We start from the raw sequence: 16,913 nt of genomic DNA, 5'->3' as shown, positions 1-16,913 counted from the left end.
CACATGAAGTAAAGAATAGCATTCATTAATCAAATCTTAAATTAAGCATTCAATAAAATAACTAATCCAATAAAATTTATTTTCTGTCTTTTCTTCTTAGCTTTACCCAAAATATATAAATTAACAAGAAAAAAACCACTTGTACACTATAGTTGTTTAATCGTAACTCGTAAGGGTTCTTCAGTTCTTCTATCAGTGACTATTGATAAGTTGCTTAGAATACTCATTGTTCGACTAAAATTAATTTGATATCTATTTGAACTATTGGAGTAGGGATCTATTTTGAAATTCGTGTTAGATTAAATCGACTGACTTAGATCTTATTTTACGGTCAGGTAGAGAAGAAAATACGTGACATGCCGTGATGTGCTGTGATAAACACGTTGTGATTTGGTCACATAATGTAATCAACTTTTTTTTTGCACGTGACATGACGTGACTAAAATAGTGGCAAATATTCATGTCACGCGAATGGTCACATCACGTGTGGTCCCGCCATGACTATAGGTGATGTAAATTAGTCACGTCAAACCTTTTTTTATATATTAATTTAAATTGTTAAAAATTCAGAAAAAAAATATGAAAAATTCTAAAAATTCTAAAATAAATAAATAATGTTGTAAACCTTTTTTTTTAAAGAAATGTCGTTGGACATAGGGCTGGCAACGAATCGAATCAAATAGAACTTATTCCAGTTTGAGTTTGAGTTTGAATAAGATTCAAATCGAATTAATTGTGAACTATAGATTTTTCGAATCGAAGTCAATTGAATTACGAACTACAATTTTTTTTTGGCAGCCCGGGTTATATCGGTAGTTTATGCATTAGTTTTCTTCTCGCGGAACAAAATTCACATGGTTTTCTTTTACCTTTCATGAATTCACACTGATGGATTATGGGCCAGTTCAAGATTCCCTTACATTTACGCTGCTAGATTGATTAAAATCATTGCATGAACCTAGTCAAATGAAACTTATTCCATTGTTAATTTGTTACGCTGCTGAAACATTTTCCTATTATAAGTTATCATTATATTAACAATTTTGAGGTGTGATATAAGTTTGGTTTCTGCATTATTAAAGATTAATAGTTGAATCCATTAATTGCATTATTTGAGATTTGAAACCTAAATAGTTTGCAAATCAATTTCGAACGAATTATACCAAGTTTGAGTTTGATTTAAATAAGATTCGAACCGAACTGGCCGGTTTGATTTGTTTTAGAACAAACTAATTTCGAATCAAATTAAACTCAAATAAAATCACGAACTACGAATTTTTTTGCCACTCCTAGTTGGACATCCGATATTATTTTAAAAATTCAACTTACAAATATTTATTGGACTAAATTAGAGAGAATAAAAACCAGTACTGCATGAGTACCGGTATCACTGAATCTACACTAAAGAGAAACCTGAATACTCTGTACGTAACAAAAAAGAGAGTTGAAAGTTAACTAAAAAAAGCTGTATATTATATGTTTCATACTGTGACGTGACGTGACGTGACATGACGTGTAATTTTTGCTCGAATGCGATCACGTCATACAACATGCGAATCACGTCGTATAATCAACACACGTGACATGACATTCCGTGACATGATTGATCACAACGTAATAAATTTTCTTCTCTACAGTCAGGTATTACACATTTACACTGGATCTGAATTCGTTTGTCTATTTGTCGATGAATTTGTATCTTCCCAAGTACGAGAGGTACAATAACTAAATTTGGAACATTCTTTTTAGCTTTCCCGAATCTCAAAACAAAACTCCTATATTTTCAATAGGCATCACATTGGGTTTAGTTCGGTTAGAAAACTCTAATCAATATCTGTCATTTTAACCACTAAACTACAATCATACATTTAGCGTTTTATGTGAATGGTTAAACTATATAAAAATTTAGAATACAAAAATTAAATTAATTTTTAATATAAATAATTTTAAAATTAAAAATTATGAAGATGACTAAGTATTCCGACTCAACTGTATATTCGTTCATAAATGCATCTTCGAGATAGAGCTTGGATAAGCAAATTTCGACTCGTTTAAGAGTTCATCCGGTTCTACTCAATAGTTAATAACTTGTACTATGTGCCACTTTTTAACTATTGAACAGACAAGTATGATGTTAATATGTATTTTCAATATTGCAAAATTTATTTAAAGGGTTAGGTATCTGACTTTAAGCAAAAGAAAGAAGGCAAAGAACCGACCACAAATCTTTGCAACATGTGAACATGAACACTGATTCTTTATTCTTTAAGCCTCCTATTACAAAATGCAAAATAAGATGAGATCAGCTCATCATCTAATCAGTACTCTTATAATAGCACCTTAAATTTTTAGAGTAATGGGGAGGCAATCTTTCCAGAGAAGATCTCAGCTTCACATTTAATTAATCTCAGCCATGAATCACTGTCTGATTTTATATATCATTTTTCATGTGGTATTACGTGTAGAAGCATAAAACTAATTAAAAACTACCCAATTCAATGCAAAACATACTCTCAGTCATTGGTTTCTGCCACATCTTTTCAAGAAAAATATTCTCTGTTATTGTGTGTTCCCAACTCCGTATCATGGTTTGTTGTATTTCATGTTATGAGAGGAGCAGTCGCGTGTACATTTTTTTGGTTTTTGTTTGTAACTGTATGAACAATAGTTTATTAGTATAGTTATTTGGTATCTCCTTTTTGGTTATTCTTTTCTTTTATATGCTTTGAGAGCATCACAAACAAACAAGAGTGAGGCTATGGTACTATGCATATTACGATTTGTTACCGTGCTACGGCTCTATATTTGAGTTTTCAAATCCTCACGGTCGATCCAAACCATTCATCTTGTTCTCCATATTAATATGTGTTTGGAGACCAAATTTTACATTTTTTGAAATTTTTTTACTATTTTTTTAGGTTTATTGAAAATCACTGTTTTTGGATGGTCCAGAATTTTCAGATCAAGTGATTTTCTAAATATCTAAAAAAATAGTAAAAAATTTTCAAAAAATGTAAAATTTGGTCTCCAAACACATATTAATATGAAGAACAAGATGAACGGTTCGGATCGACCATTAGGATTTAAAAACTCAAATATAGAGCCGTAGCACGGTAACCACCCGTGATATGCATAGTACCATAGCCTCACTCAACAAACAATACACATTTAGTTGTTTTATGATTGTAGTATACTTATATGGCAACAATATGCTTAAAAACAACAATAAAAAAGTACTTAAAAACAAAACAGTATGTCAAATAAATGTTGTACTTTGTTAATGTAGTGGTTGTTAATTGTTGTATATTGTAAGTGACAAATAATGGCTTGTAAATTGTTTCATGTATTCTGTGTTTCATGTTATTGTACATTGTTTTTTGAGAGAACATGTAGTTGTACTTTGCTAATTTAGTGCTTGTAAATGAAAGGTACAAACGTAATAATTACTTGTAGCATAGATTCATAAACATACTTCAGATCTATCTGGAGACGGGGCTAGAGAGAAGGAGGGGGAGTCGGGTCTGGAGACGGAGTGCTTGAAAACAGGGGCAGGACTAGAAAATTGAAATAGAGCGCTAGATAAATAGGTTTTATGTAATTTCAATTTATGAGAGGGACTAATACTATAACTTTTTGTAGAAATTAATTTTTTTCAAAGGATAAAATAACAAATTCCAATTAATAGGGGTGCTTAGCACCCTTTTGACTATACATTCTTCCGCCTCTGCTTGAAAATGAAGGGTCCAGTTTCGAAAAAAATAATCTAGCGATTTTTTTTAATCAGATCTATCTGATCTGCACTATTTTTAAAGCATATCCAATAATCTGAAATGAAAATTAAAAGGGGCCTTTTAATTTGCAAAGTATGATAGTCTATCTCTTTATTTTTTTTACTCTTAAAACGAATTTTAGTTCTATACATTCATTTATTACTTTGTTTGATAAAAATAATCTATGAGGTGTCGCTTGGATTTATAATTTTCGAAAAAAGAAATGAAGCATAAACTAATCACATGTCATCTTATTTTTCATATATTGAAAAATTATAATAATGGAATAATAGCAATTCCCATTGCAACGCATGGACACATAGCTAGTATTAAACAAAAACCTTGGAATTTCCCCTTGCAGAAATAACAAAATTCATATCGTTCCCTCCATCTGACAGGAAATAATACCTTACTTGAAGCACACTGCACACACCAAAAGCATGTTTCTTTTGTGAGGCAAAATAAACCTTTTAATATTAATGACAGGGAAGGATTACAGTGCTGAACACCTGATAGCTTTTAGAGAGACTATCAAGGGCAGAACTAGCCCATCAGTCAATGGTGGACAAAATTTTTTTTAAGGTTAGCCGAATTTTAACAAAATTCCAGCGAAGGATGATCGTCAGCCCGCCCTGCTGCTGCTGCTTCTCTGTAACTTTGTTCTTCTTCTCTTCTCTTACTTTACCCTCTTTTATGAGAAAAGTTTGGGTCCGATGGACATTGGAACTGTCCGATCCGCTTCAAGATTCATGTGAACCCCGCGCCGTGATTGGTGCACATCGATTTTAAAGTGAATCAGATTTACTGTCCATCAGAGACAATTTTTTTTTTCTGTCCTTTTTGCATGTCTGTTTCTTTGAGACATATGGGGGCTATTCGGCTAGACGGGATTAAGCCTCCTTAAGGCTAAACGAGCCTCCTTTAGCTTTCTTAGCCGCTTAATCCTGCCGAACACCGGTTCCTTAGTACGAATTAAACTTACCTCCTTTAGCCTCCTTTTGCCCGGATCTTAATCCGCTAACCATTCCTTAAGGCACCATCCCCCCTCCTTTAATTTCCTTTAGCTTCCTTAATCCGTTGCCCTTTCCTTTAGCTTACCGAACACCGGTTCCTTAAGCTTCCTTAGAACTTAATCCTAACTAGGATTAAGGGGTGTTGCCGAACAGTCCCATGGGTAGTCAATTTCTTTGGGATTTTTGTTTCTTTCTCTGTCCCCCCCTTTTTTTTTCTTTCCATTTCTTTGCATCTCTGCCCAGACAATTAGACAAATCCAGGCCTAGGCCCAATTAAGGGTAGGCAATATTCAAAAGGTAGACAGGCCCAGTTATATATAAATCAAAGCCTATTTTTCCAAATCCAAGGTAAGAAATAGATCTAAATTTAAACATGATTTAGCAAAACTTGTTCATAAAATCATACCCCTCTCCCCTATTCAGCTATTCTCCCAAAACAAGAATAAAGAAAAAAAAAAGGACCAATCAGATAACTACTAACCTCAGTTAATTATAATCGGACTTTCTGAACTCTTGCCATCATAGTTAAAGGCAATATCAGGAACATTCTCTCTGAGAATCTGAACCCTGAATTCTAAAGTCACTTCATTTATCAATTCAAAAACTAGCCCATCACCAATTTTCAGATCATTTTTAATAGAAAATGTTTTCTAGACTGACAAAAACCGCTTCTCCCTGCAGCACCCTCCATACTGCACCTTTCAAGTCTTGTTTTTGTACCAAAGCAACACATTCCTGTGACCTGTAGGACGGTGATCGGTGAACCATTTTGGTACTGCCTGAAATTCTGGTACAAAAAGAAAAATATGAGCAAAAGAAAAAATTTCTCCACTAGAAGAAGTATAATTCATTATGTGCAATAAATACAAAATACTGATATTTATCGTTTGACACAGTAACACAACAATATAATGGTATTTGATAAAACAAGTTCTGTCATTTCCTGTGCTTTAGTATGTGATTTGCAAAAAAAGGGGCAATCCGCAATCCTGTCATTTTCTGTGCTTTCTTTCACAGGAGGAGCTGATCCAATGTCCAGGTATGTATGCTGATTCTGTGGTCTTGTCAGAACATGGAACAGATTGTTCCTTGTTTCTTCACACTTTGTTGCCAGGTCAAGAGGGAAATTATATATTTTGATCCATGAGATTTCTTAATTTCGTAATTAAATGATCATCTAAATTGTTGCCTTCTAATTTTTTTTTGTGCTATGTAAGCTTGAACACTGCGGTACTATAACAGACGTAGAACCTATATTAGCCTTAATCGCTGACCACAACAAATTCTACTTAACTACAAAATATACAGGAAATACAGAAACTGGAAACCAACCAAAATTGATAGTTTAGGCTTTGTACCAGTCAGGTGATGACGTGATGTAAATTCCTTCTTTGGGTCAATTTCAGCCTTTTACCCTCTATCTTTTCTTTTTCTCATCTAATTTTCACTTATATTACTGCGTGTTTGAAAAAACACCAAGATATAGCACACAAACATGAGAACTACATTGTTACTGTATCAGTCAAACCACTCAGGTAACTAACAAAGACTAAAGCATAAATTCAAAAATAAAAAAGGAAAGCAAAAGATCTCTTTTGTTACCGGTAAAGAACCGGCCAAGAACCGAACCAGTCAGCTCTTTGCAAATGGACAGAAGACCTCTACAGAGAAGAAGTTAGAAGGTTTACCAGTATGGTAGCAAGCCCAGTGCAAGCTACGATGTAAATTGTAATTCATGATTCATCTGAATCAATTCAATTAAAAGTTTGCATTAGCTAAAGAAGAAAATTTTGAAGAAGTGTATTTGTTTTTTTATTAACACAAAGAAATGGACTTGTCTTTTACTTAAAAAAAAAAAGCCAAAGGATTTTACCATGCTTTAAGGCAGTAAAAGTAACGATAATTAAATTAGCTATTTCTCATTGTTTAATCTTCTCTGACTCTCAAAAGAAGGAACAGTAAGAAGTGCCTCGAAGTAAGATGACAAAAATTTAAGGGGAAAAGTGATAAAATACCTTGGTACCTACAGCTTGAGTCTGACAGAGTTAACACCGATTCTATATCTATAACATAAGAAAAAAAATCTGTACCATCATTTTCAGAAAATTTTGATTTGTACCACAGTAGTTGAATTATTCAACGGTTCGATTTGATTTCATCATATATTGTTATATAATGTAGTGGAAGTGTGTTTGACATTGAATCCGAATGTCTTGGGTGATTTGGGTTCAAATCACGTTTGCAGAATTTTATGGTCAATTTATTTCATTTTTAGTTAAAAAAAACAAAATTATGTCGTTGTCAAAACGGTAGCATTCCTCTTCACTCTCTCTTTCTAGATAATGGGTAATTAAAAGCATATGAATATTATTTGTGTTTAGGTATTTTTCCATGTAGTGTTTATTGACATGTAGTCTTAGAAATCCTCCTCTTTATCTCTAACATGGCTTATTACATTGATCAGTGTTGTAAAAAATCCTCCACTTTAGATTGATTAGTCGTTAGCGGTAATCAAACTGTCACATATTTTTTTCAATAATCGGCTTATTATTTTTAATTAATCACTTGGCGGTATTCTGTCCATTTGACAATATCATTATTTACAACACTGATATTGATTTTGATATACCTCTCAATTTTGTACCATAATCACATTGAAGAAACGAAATTTGTAGAAGTTGAAGGCGAACAAGCTGAAGCTAAGGTACGTAGAATACTCACTTTTGATTAGTGTTTGGATAATACCCAAGAAGGGCAGCCCGTGTCCGATTCGCTCGTGCCCGCTGCCCGGGTTACTCGTGTCCTAGCTCGGGTATAGGCGGGTAAATGGGTATGGCGGGTACGGGTATTAAACGGGCCGGACCCGGTTTTTCGAGAAAAAAACCGGGCATACCTGGACCGAAATGTACCCGTGCCCTTAGTGCCCGTGATACCTTTTTTTTTTTTAAATTCAAAATTTAAACCAAAATTTCCCCCCAATTCTCCATAAACAATTTTTTTTTACTAAATATGTTCAATACGTAAACAAATAAACATATATTATATGTATATGTATATATTGTACATGTATTATATTATATATGCATATACAATTTTTTTCTCTTCATTGCATTCATTAGAAAAAAAAGCACAGGCTTATATGTATTATAATTTTTTCAAAATGCTAATAATTATTAAAAAATGCCAATGACTTAATTCAAAATGCAATTATAATATCATGGGTGTGCATATATAATAAAAAAAAAGAAAAAAAAAGAAAAAAAGGAAAAAAAAGAAAAAAAAAACCGGACCGGACCGCCCTGCCCCCCGCGGGTACCACGGTCACGGTTATAAGACGGGTAGGGCAGGGTTTTTGAAAAAAAAAACCCGTGATGCCCGGCCCGTGGTACCCGTATACCCGCCGTGCCCGTGCTTACCCGTGCGGGGTGAGTAAATCGCTCATAACTCGTGAGCCGCTCATAACTCGCTCATTAAAAACTCGCCTAAACTCGCTCATTTAAACTCGCTCATTAACAACTCGCTCATTTACTTAATGAGCGAGCATGAGCATGACCCAACTCGCTCATAACTCGCTCATTAAGAATTTGCCACATCTAATCTCTGCCACATTTAATCCTGTGTAATTATGTGTAACATCAATCTTATTTCATTAAGATTGATAGATAGTGAGCATAGTTATTCTATTTTTGTAATATATTGATTGTTGTCTGTTGATGCTACTGTGAAAGTATTACACTTTGTTGGATGATACTGTTGATTTTTGTTCTATTGTTGTTTGTTGGACGATGGCTATGAAAGTATTATTGTTGAAGTGTTGATGATACTATTGATTTTTGTAATATGATTATATTTTTGTTGAATTTTTATTATATTTTATTTAAATGAATTATGACAATTTGTTGGATTTTGTTATGATGACTTTTAACAAATTTTGTTATGCGTGGGTACACTATATAATTTTGTTATGAGTCATAAGTCATAACTCGTGAGCCGCTCATAACTCGCTCATTAAAAGCTCGCTCATTTGCAACTCGCTCATTTATCCGCTCATTTAAACTCGCTCATTAACAACTCGCTCATTTACTTAATGAGCGAGCATGAGCATACCCTAACTCGCTCATGCTCGCTCATTAATCACCCCTACCCGTGCCCGTCCCCGGATATACCCGGCACGCCCGTACCCTACCTGTCATTATAACACTACTTTGGATTATGTTATTTGACAAACTCAAGTTGTACAAATTTTACCCATTTGATTAATGCACTAGTGATTATTTAATCGTTTTTTTTTTTCATAGGAAGGAAGATCTATTGAAGCCCATCATTCGGGAATAAGTTTATTTTTCCGATGTTATTAATGACAAGCCATTAAATTTTCATGTACATGTAAATACTTTTTTGTTTTTTTTGAAAAAGTAGCAGAAGCTGCCACCTGATTAAATTGTACCAAATGTCTGATTTACGAAGTACATTATTGGAGATGCGAAAATACATAGGTTATCAGATCTGGAGAATCAAATTCTCTGCCTCCAGACTTACTGTTGGTGGGTCCGAGGTGGTCTCCCAGTTTAAAAATTTAAATGTTAACAGTGCTCCGGCTCTACTCGGCAGTGACTGTAGTAGTAGGAAATTCCTGCACCCCGGGGGCAGATGATCTCATTCCCAGATCCTGTAAGTGAAATGCAAGGTGGTTTGTAAGGTCGTTCCTCTTTACCTGCCAGGTAATTTTAGAGCGCAGGTTGGTTGAAAGCTTGTAGTTGTGATGTGATTAACAGTGAGCTAGCCACAAACACATCTCTTGCATTATCCTGGATGCTAGTAGCCCGGCCTGTCGGTATGACTTGATTGCGGAACATGATGCAGTTCCTATTTTTTCATATATTCCATATGACACATACAAATCTGGATATCCATTCTCGTTTACTCATGCCACCTTGGACTCTAACTATCTCCCAAGATTGCTGCCAAATAGTTGTGACTGTGCGGTGCCCGCTACTTTCATGAGATGCCTTTTTAGTGCCGATGCTACATGGAACCACACCTTTACTGCAAAAGGACATAAGAATAGAAGATGTGCCAGTGACTCCACCGGGCAGTTTTGGCAACCAACACATCCGAGGTCAGTTTTCATCCCTCTGTTCCTTAACCTCCCTTGTTAAAACTCTATCATGTAGCGTCAGACATGCGAAGATTTTTGCCGATGGTGTAATTTTAGCTGCATACATAACTATAAGCACATCTAATTTTCCCTCCACTACATAAAATCTCGTATGCCGACTTAGCCGTGTATATCCCTTTACTAACCCACCTCCACAAAATGCGATCCTCCTAATCAGAAAAATGGATTGTTAATACATTTGCTTCCTCTGGATTTAGAGCTTCCCTACGTGGCCATGCCTCCTGTAGGGAGATATTTTGTTCCTGAATCTGGTGAAGAGATGCTCTTGGGTATTCATCCCACACATCAAACCAATAAGAGATCCTCCTTCCATCTCCTATCACCCATTGAGTACACCATGTGAAAAGATATTTCAAATTTTGTAGCTGTTTCCAAAAAAAGGATCCACCCATGTGCCAAAGGTTTGGTTGTTGCTGATTATTACCAATTCTTTTAATGGTGTAGAGTATTACCGACTATAAGCATTCCGGGTCATAGTATGCTTGCTATCACCACCTCATGAGTAGCGCAATATTGAACAGGTTTAGGTTAGATATTCCCATGCCTCCCCATTTTCTTGGTAGCGTGGCTGTATCCCAATTGATCAAAGAAATATATCATGTAGATCCTTCTTTCATTCCCCAAAGAAACCTCCTTCTTATCGAATCAATACGGTAGATAACCCATTGTGGTAGTCGAAAACACATCATAAAATAGACTGGAATGGAGGACAGAACCGATTGAACTAGTTGTAACCTTTCCCCCTTAGATAACTCAGCAAGTAACTTAAAGTGATTTCATTTAATTTAGTTTCCTGCAGCATGCAAATGTCACATCTAGAGGCTCTGGCAAGATAATAGGGCATTTACAACCGTAATACAACACTCCAATTGATGGTGTTTGGAGCACTCTAACACTCTGGTCGGAACCATCAATTCCCTTTTAAAACGAGAAATGGAATTGAAGTTTTCTGAATTTCTCTGATCGGATCAGCGGAAGCAACAGGAGATGATTTCTTTTGATGCGATTTGGTGAGAAAATTTTCCAACAACTAATTCCCGTGAAAAACGAAGAGATTTGGCGAGAGTTCATTTTGATAAACACTGTCGGTAATTTATTTCCAGCGATACCCTCTTCTACCCTCTTCTCATTACTCGCGCCTCTCTCAATCAGAGCTCCAGCAGCCTCTAATGGCGAATCCGAAAATCACGCTACTAGCGCCCAATCCCCAAACTGGCGGGCACCGCTCTGCCGGTGGCGGGGCGGGGTGGAGATTTGGAGCGTTCACCGAAGAAAAGGCGAAAGTGTTTCGCAAGAAGATGTTGAAAACGGAGACCTATCTTTGGCTAGGTAACAGGAAGGCGAAATTAACGGTTCATGCATTTGATATCTCCATATTATATCTAAATTACGGCCCTGATTTACACTGAAACATGTGTTTTAAAGCCTATAAAAGTGGACTTTGTACTTGTATTTCGATGAAATGTGGTACTGCTATGCTTTGTTTGGTATTTTGCAGGAAAAATGGCGAAAAACTGGATCTGACTACTTTTCATACGGCCCGTACAAGATCTGCCCAACCACACAGAAGGTTTCCACAATAGAGGCACAAAGTCTCCAAGACAAAGCACAGGCATACGGCCCGTACGGGGTCCCCTACGGCCCATAGGACGCTAATTCGGAAAATCCAGCTGGAATCTGAAATGAGCATAATTTAAGGAGGCCGAAAAGGAAGCCTCTGGGGGCGTAATCTGAGGTATTAAATGAGATATTCCACACCATAAAAAGGGGATTTCGTGGTTGAACCTGGACAACCTTCCCTAGGGGGAGCGAGGGCTTGGCTTGGAGAACAAGTAGAGAGGAGAAAAACGAGAGTTTTGCGACGGATCTTCTTCGTTCCTCGAGTTTTTCCATGAGCTCCCTTATCATTATCTTTACTTGTTTTATTTGATTTCTTTTCTTTTAATTTCTAGGGCTAAGATGTAGTTTCTAGTTTGGTTTTGTTTGCATTCTACTTGGATTTTGTGTTGAATGCTTTGTTTTTACCTTGTTGTGTAGTATTTTGATTGCTTTATTTGTGGTTGCTTGAGTTGATTAGTCATCCTGTTAGATGAATGTGCACATCTAAGTGTTAGGAGCCAAGTCTATGACATTTAATCCAACCGAATAAAGTATATGAAGTAGGGTGAAACCAAGGAGTACCCGAAAGGTGAAACTTTCCTTGAGGCGAAAGTCCTTGGATACTTTTAGTAAACCAACAAGTAACTTGGATAAATTAGGCCAAAATACGAAAGTTGAGGTTTAACGCATTTAAGAGGAAAGTATTTGAGTCCGGTAATTGGGTACTAGGCCAAAATGCGAAAGTTGAGGTTAGGTACCTAGATCTGGTCGATAGAAACCCTAAACATTAGCATCAACGCATAAAACAGTAGCTGCAGCATTAACTCGGGGTCCCCTACGGGCCGTACGGACCGTATGCCTCGGGACTGAACAGAAATGAAATCTGAACCCTGGAAACGCCCTTTTATTCTTATTAAACAAAACCCCAAAAATATTTATTGTTTTGAATATCATTATTTATCTTTTTAAAACACCAAAATCACATTTACAACTTCTAGAGTTTATTTAATTTAAGTAAAGTCCAGTTAAGTTTCAACCGTCCCTGTGGATCGATACCTGATAATACTACGCGATTAGGATTGTACACTTGCAATCTGAGTCGAAAGTGTAATCAAGATTAAAAGGTACAGCTTGCTGTACTGAAACTTTGTGCATACTTTTGTGTGAACAACATCACTCTGCCATAGCCTCTCCTTGAAGAGAAGGCGAAATTGCTAGGTAACAGGAAGCTGACATCATGTATATCTTTGGCTAAGAATGAAATAGGGTATAGACCCCTTGTATCCACTTGAAACCAATAAGACTGGTACCATCGTACCAGTACCAAATCGGGTACAAACCTGTTATATCCTAAATATAAATATAACTAAATTAGTTGTTTAAACAATTACATGGTGCTGTAAATTAACGGTTCATGCTTGGAACAAATTCTGTCTGGTGCTGATTCTCTATTTTTGTATTTTCACAGGAATTGAGCTGATAATGAGCACTGAGATTGTAAAGGCTGATGTTGGTTCAAAGTCTCTTAGCAGTGCAACCTTCAACTATGACATCTTAATCATCGCCACTGGTTCATCGGTATGACATTATTTCTGAAATTTCCACGAGTGATTTATTTTAGATTCTTTTTATGTTATTTAGACTAAGAAAGTCTTGCATAATAATATGTTACTGCATGTTATGACAGACGATAAAATTGACTGATTTTGGCGTACAAAGAGTTGATGTAAACAATATCCTCTACCTAAGGGAGATTTGATGATGCAAATAAGATAGTTGCCGCAATTCAAGCAAAGAAGGGTGGGCCGCTGTTATAGGATGAAGAACAATGATATGGTGGAAGAATTTCTATTGCAATGAGGCTTATACACTAATTAGCTAATTACCAGTTCCTTACTGTCTTTTCCTTTTTGTTTTAGGTTATCAGGTTTTATCTTCAAAATATTTCTCTTCTTACTTTCCTTTTTTCTACATTTTCACTTTTTTTAGTAGAGATGAGCCGATGAGGTGATATGTCCCCTTAGTGTTCCTGTGTGCACTTAATTTTATTTACCAGATTTTATTGTAAAATCTCAAAATTTTGCTTGTACCATTTCTTCAATGAAATAAAGTAAACAAAGACCAGATCTTGTTTTTCACAAAAAAAATAAAAATAAAACTATGGTCTTTGCTGAGCCTTGGTGCAGTATGTATGTTTCCCTTTAGTTTTTTTTATTGTTCCTCTCTTCAATCAAATGTTGGTTGATGCTGCCTTTGTTATTTAAATATCTAATTTGATTCCACTACTTGTACAATTCTAGCGTCTCGATTGTTCACTGCTGAAATTACTGCTTTCTATGAGGGTACTATGCCGATAAAGGTGTTAAAATAATCAAGGGCACCGTAGCTGTGGGGTTTGATTCTGGCACCAATGGGGATGTAAGTACTGGAGGTCATCCTACAGTGCCATTATTTGGAAGTGTTTAACAGTAAAAGAGATCTGATTTGTTGCATAAAGAATAACAAGGACAAAAGTGTCATTTTCACTTAAATGAAATCATTCCTTTTGTTTATATATACCTTCCGATCAACAATTTGAGATGAATTCAATTCTTCTCCATTTTATTTCCGATCAACAAATTTCAATTGAAAATCACCTCTATTGAATTCTATTGAATTGAAATCAATTGAACTCTATAAGGGTTGAGGTTCCGATCAGACCCTAACAATGTCTCCAAATGGCAAGATAATGAGACATTTACAACCCTAATACAACACTTCAATTTAAGATGTTTGGAGCACTCTAGTAATGTCTCTATATAGCAAGATAATTGGGCATTTGCAACCCTAATACAACACCTCAATTGAAGGTGTTTGTAGCACTCTAGTAATGTCTCTATATGGCAAGATAATAGGGCATTTACAACCCTAATACAACACTCCAATAGAAGGTATTTGGAGCACTTTAGTAATGTCTCTATATAACATGATAATAGGGCATTTACAACCCTAATACAACACCCCAATTGAAGGTGTTTGGAGCACTTTAGTAATGTCTCTATATAACATGATAATAGGACATTTACAACCCTAATACAACACTCCAATAGAAGGTATTTGGAGCACTTTAGTAATGTCTCTATATAACATGATAATAGGGCATTTACAACCCTAATACAACACCCCAATTGAAGGTGTTTGGAGCACTCTAGTAATGTCTCAATATGGCAAGATAATAGGGCATTTACAACCCTAATACAACACTCCAATTGAAGGTGTTTGGAGCACTCCAATAGGGACTCTATATAGCAAGATAATAGGGCATTTGCAACCCCAATACAACACCCCAATTGAAGGTGTTTGGAGCACTCTAGTAGTGTCTCCATATGGAAAGATAATAGAGCATTTACAACCGTAATACAACACTCCAATTGATGGTGTTTGGAGCACTCTAGCAATGTCTCCAAATGGCAAGATAATAGGGCATTTACAACCCTAATACAACACTTCAATTGAAGGTGTTTGGAGCACTCTAGTAGCGTCTCTATATGACAAGTTAATAGGGTATTTATAACCATAACACAACACTCCAATTGATGTTGTTTGGAGCACTCTAGCAATGTCTCAAAATGGCAAGATAATAGTGCATTTACAACCGTAATACAACACTCCAATAGAAGGTGTTTGGAGCACTCTAGTATTGTCTCTATATAGCAAGATAATAGGGCATTTACAACCCTAATACAGCACTCTAATTGAAGGTGTTTGGACCACTCTAGTAATGTCTCTATATAGCAATATAATGGGGCATTTACAACCCTAATACAGTACTCCGATTGAATGTGTTGGGAGCACTCTAGTAGAGACTCTATATTGCAAGATAATAGGGCATTTTCAACCCTAATACAACACCCCAATTGATGGTGTTTGTAGCACTTTAGTAGTGTCTCTATATGGCAAGATAATAGGGCATTTACAACCTTAAAACCACACTCCAATTGATGGTGTTTTGAGCACTCTAGCAACGTCTCCAAAAGGCAAGATAATAGGGGATTTACAACCCTAATACAGCACTCCAATTGAAGGTGTTTGGAACACTCTAATAGGAACTATATATGGCAAGATAATAGGGAATTACAACCCTAATACAACACTACAATTGAAGGTGTTTGGAGCAATCTAGTAATGTCTCTATATGGCTGTAGACACCCCAAATTGTGTAATCTTGACAATAAAAAAATGCGCTTGCACGAAACGCAAGTTGGAAAATCCAAGACGAATGAATAATGTTATCTCCATGCACCTGCAAAATGAGGTACGCTTTGCAATCAATTTTTTTGGTAAGTATCATTTTTACTGCCTAGTTTCGAACTAAAGATATGCACTATGGGTTGAACAAAATTCAGCATGAATATTATGAAAGATACTTCAAAAAATAATTATATCCACGTTAATGACGATTATTACTGACAGTTTCCTATCCACGATTTTAAGATAAATTCTAGTAATATGTACCACCTCACAAAATTAAGATAAAATCCAAAAAATATATATCTATAGGGTGAGAAAAACATATTTCAAGAAAAATATTATCTCACATAATTAAGATAAAATATCAAAATTATGATATGAACTAGTTATTTAATTTACTAATCTTAGCTTAAAATGTGAAATGCATCGTTCAAGCCTGAACAAATGTTCGATAGGCCGAAACACCAGTTCTAAGCAAGTATCACATTATCTGTTATGACGGGAACGAGTATTCAACCCTCACTTTGATAAGCTATCTAAACATGTAGTATGATATTTCCTTCTTAACCTAAGATAAATATTAGCACTGGGGTAAAGTGTGATAATACATAACTAAGATTAAGAATTTTATAAAATATATTTCTTTCTTGCATCCTCTTCTAAAAGTTAAGCTAAATATGTCCAAAAGAAGAATAATTGAGGATCAGCAAATTAATTTGCTTTTATAGTCTCAACAAGTTGCACTTAGTGAAACATAGGTGAAACCATTACGCATATTAATTGCCACGTGCCCAAAATTCTAAGCAATTACTTGTTGTAAAAGAAAATAAAGGTCATATCGTCAACGTGCTTGCTTTTCAAATATCACCCTCATTACTCGTTTTATATTATTGCCTCACATGTAAGATTAATGTTGGTTTGCATTCAAAATCATGCCATGTTTTCTCTTTTAGCATATATGGCAAAAATTAGTAAGTCTTTTAAGAAGAATATATATATATAACCAGATCCTAGCAGTATTGTTTTCAAAAGAATTACGAACCATCAGAATAATTTTTAAATATGTGTAAACTCTTAGAACCTATGATTTATTTTGCAAGACATTACCATTTATATCAAGCA

At 35.4% G+C, this 16,913-nt stretch overlaps 1 long non-coding RNA gene across 1 annotated transcript; it reads right to left on the bottom strand.

Moving 5' to 3' along the window:
• Window positions 1-5,125: 5,125 nt before the first annotated feature.
• Window positions 5,126-7,096, bottom strand: LOC144558682 (uncharacterized). The gene is made up of 2 exons (XR_013512967.1): window positions 6,799-7,096; window positions 5,126-5,570 (listed from the first exon to the last, which is right to left on the bottom strand). It is a non-coding gene; the product is annotated as an uncharacterized LOC144558682 (long non-coding RNA).
• Between the last annotated feature and the right edge of the window lie 9,817 nt (window positions 7,097-16,913).

This window comes from Carex rostrata, chromosome 8 (assembly GCF_964058835.1).
Source record: "Carex rostrata chromosome 8, lpCarRost1.2, whole genome shotgun sequence".
Classification (NCBI taxonomy): domain Eukaryota; kingdom Viridiplantae; phylum Streptophyta; class Magnoliopsida; order Poales; family Cyperaceae; genus Carex; species Carex rostrata.
This window is presented reverse-complemented; position numbering and strand designations above follow the sequence as displayed.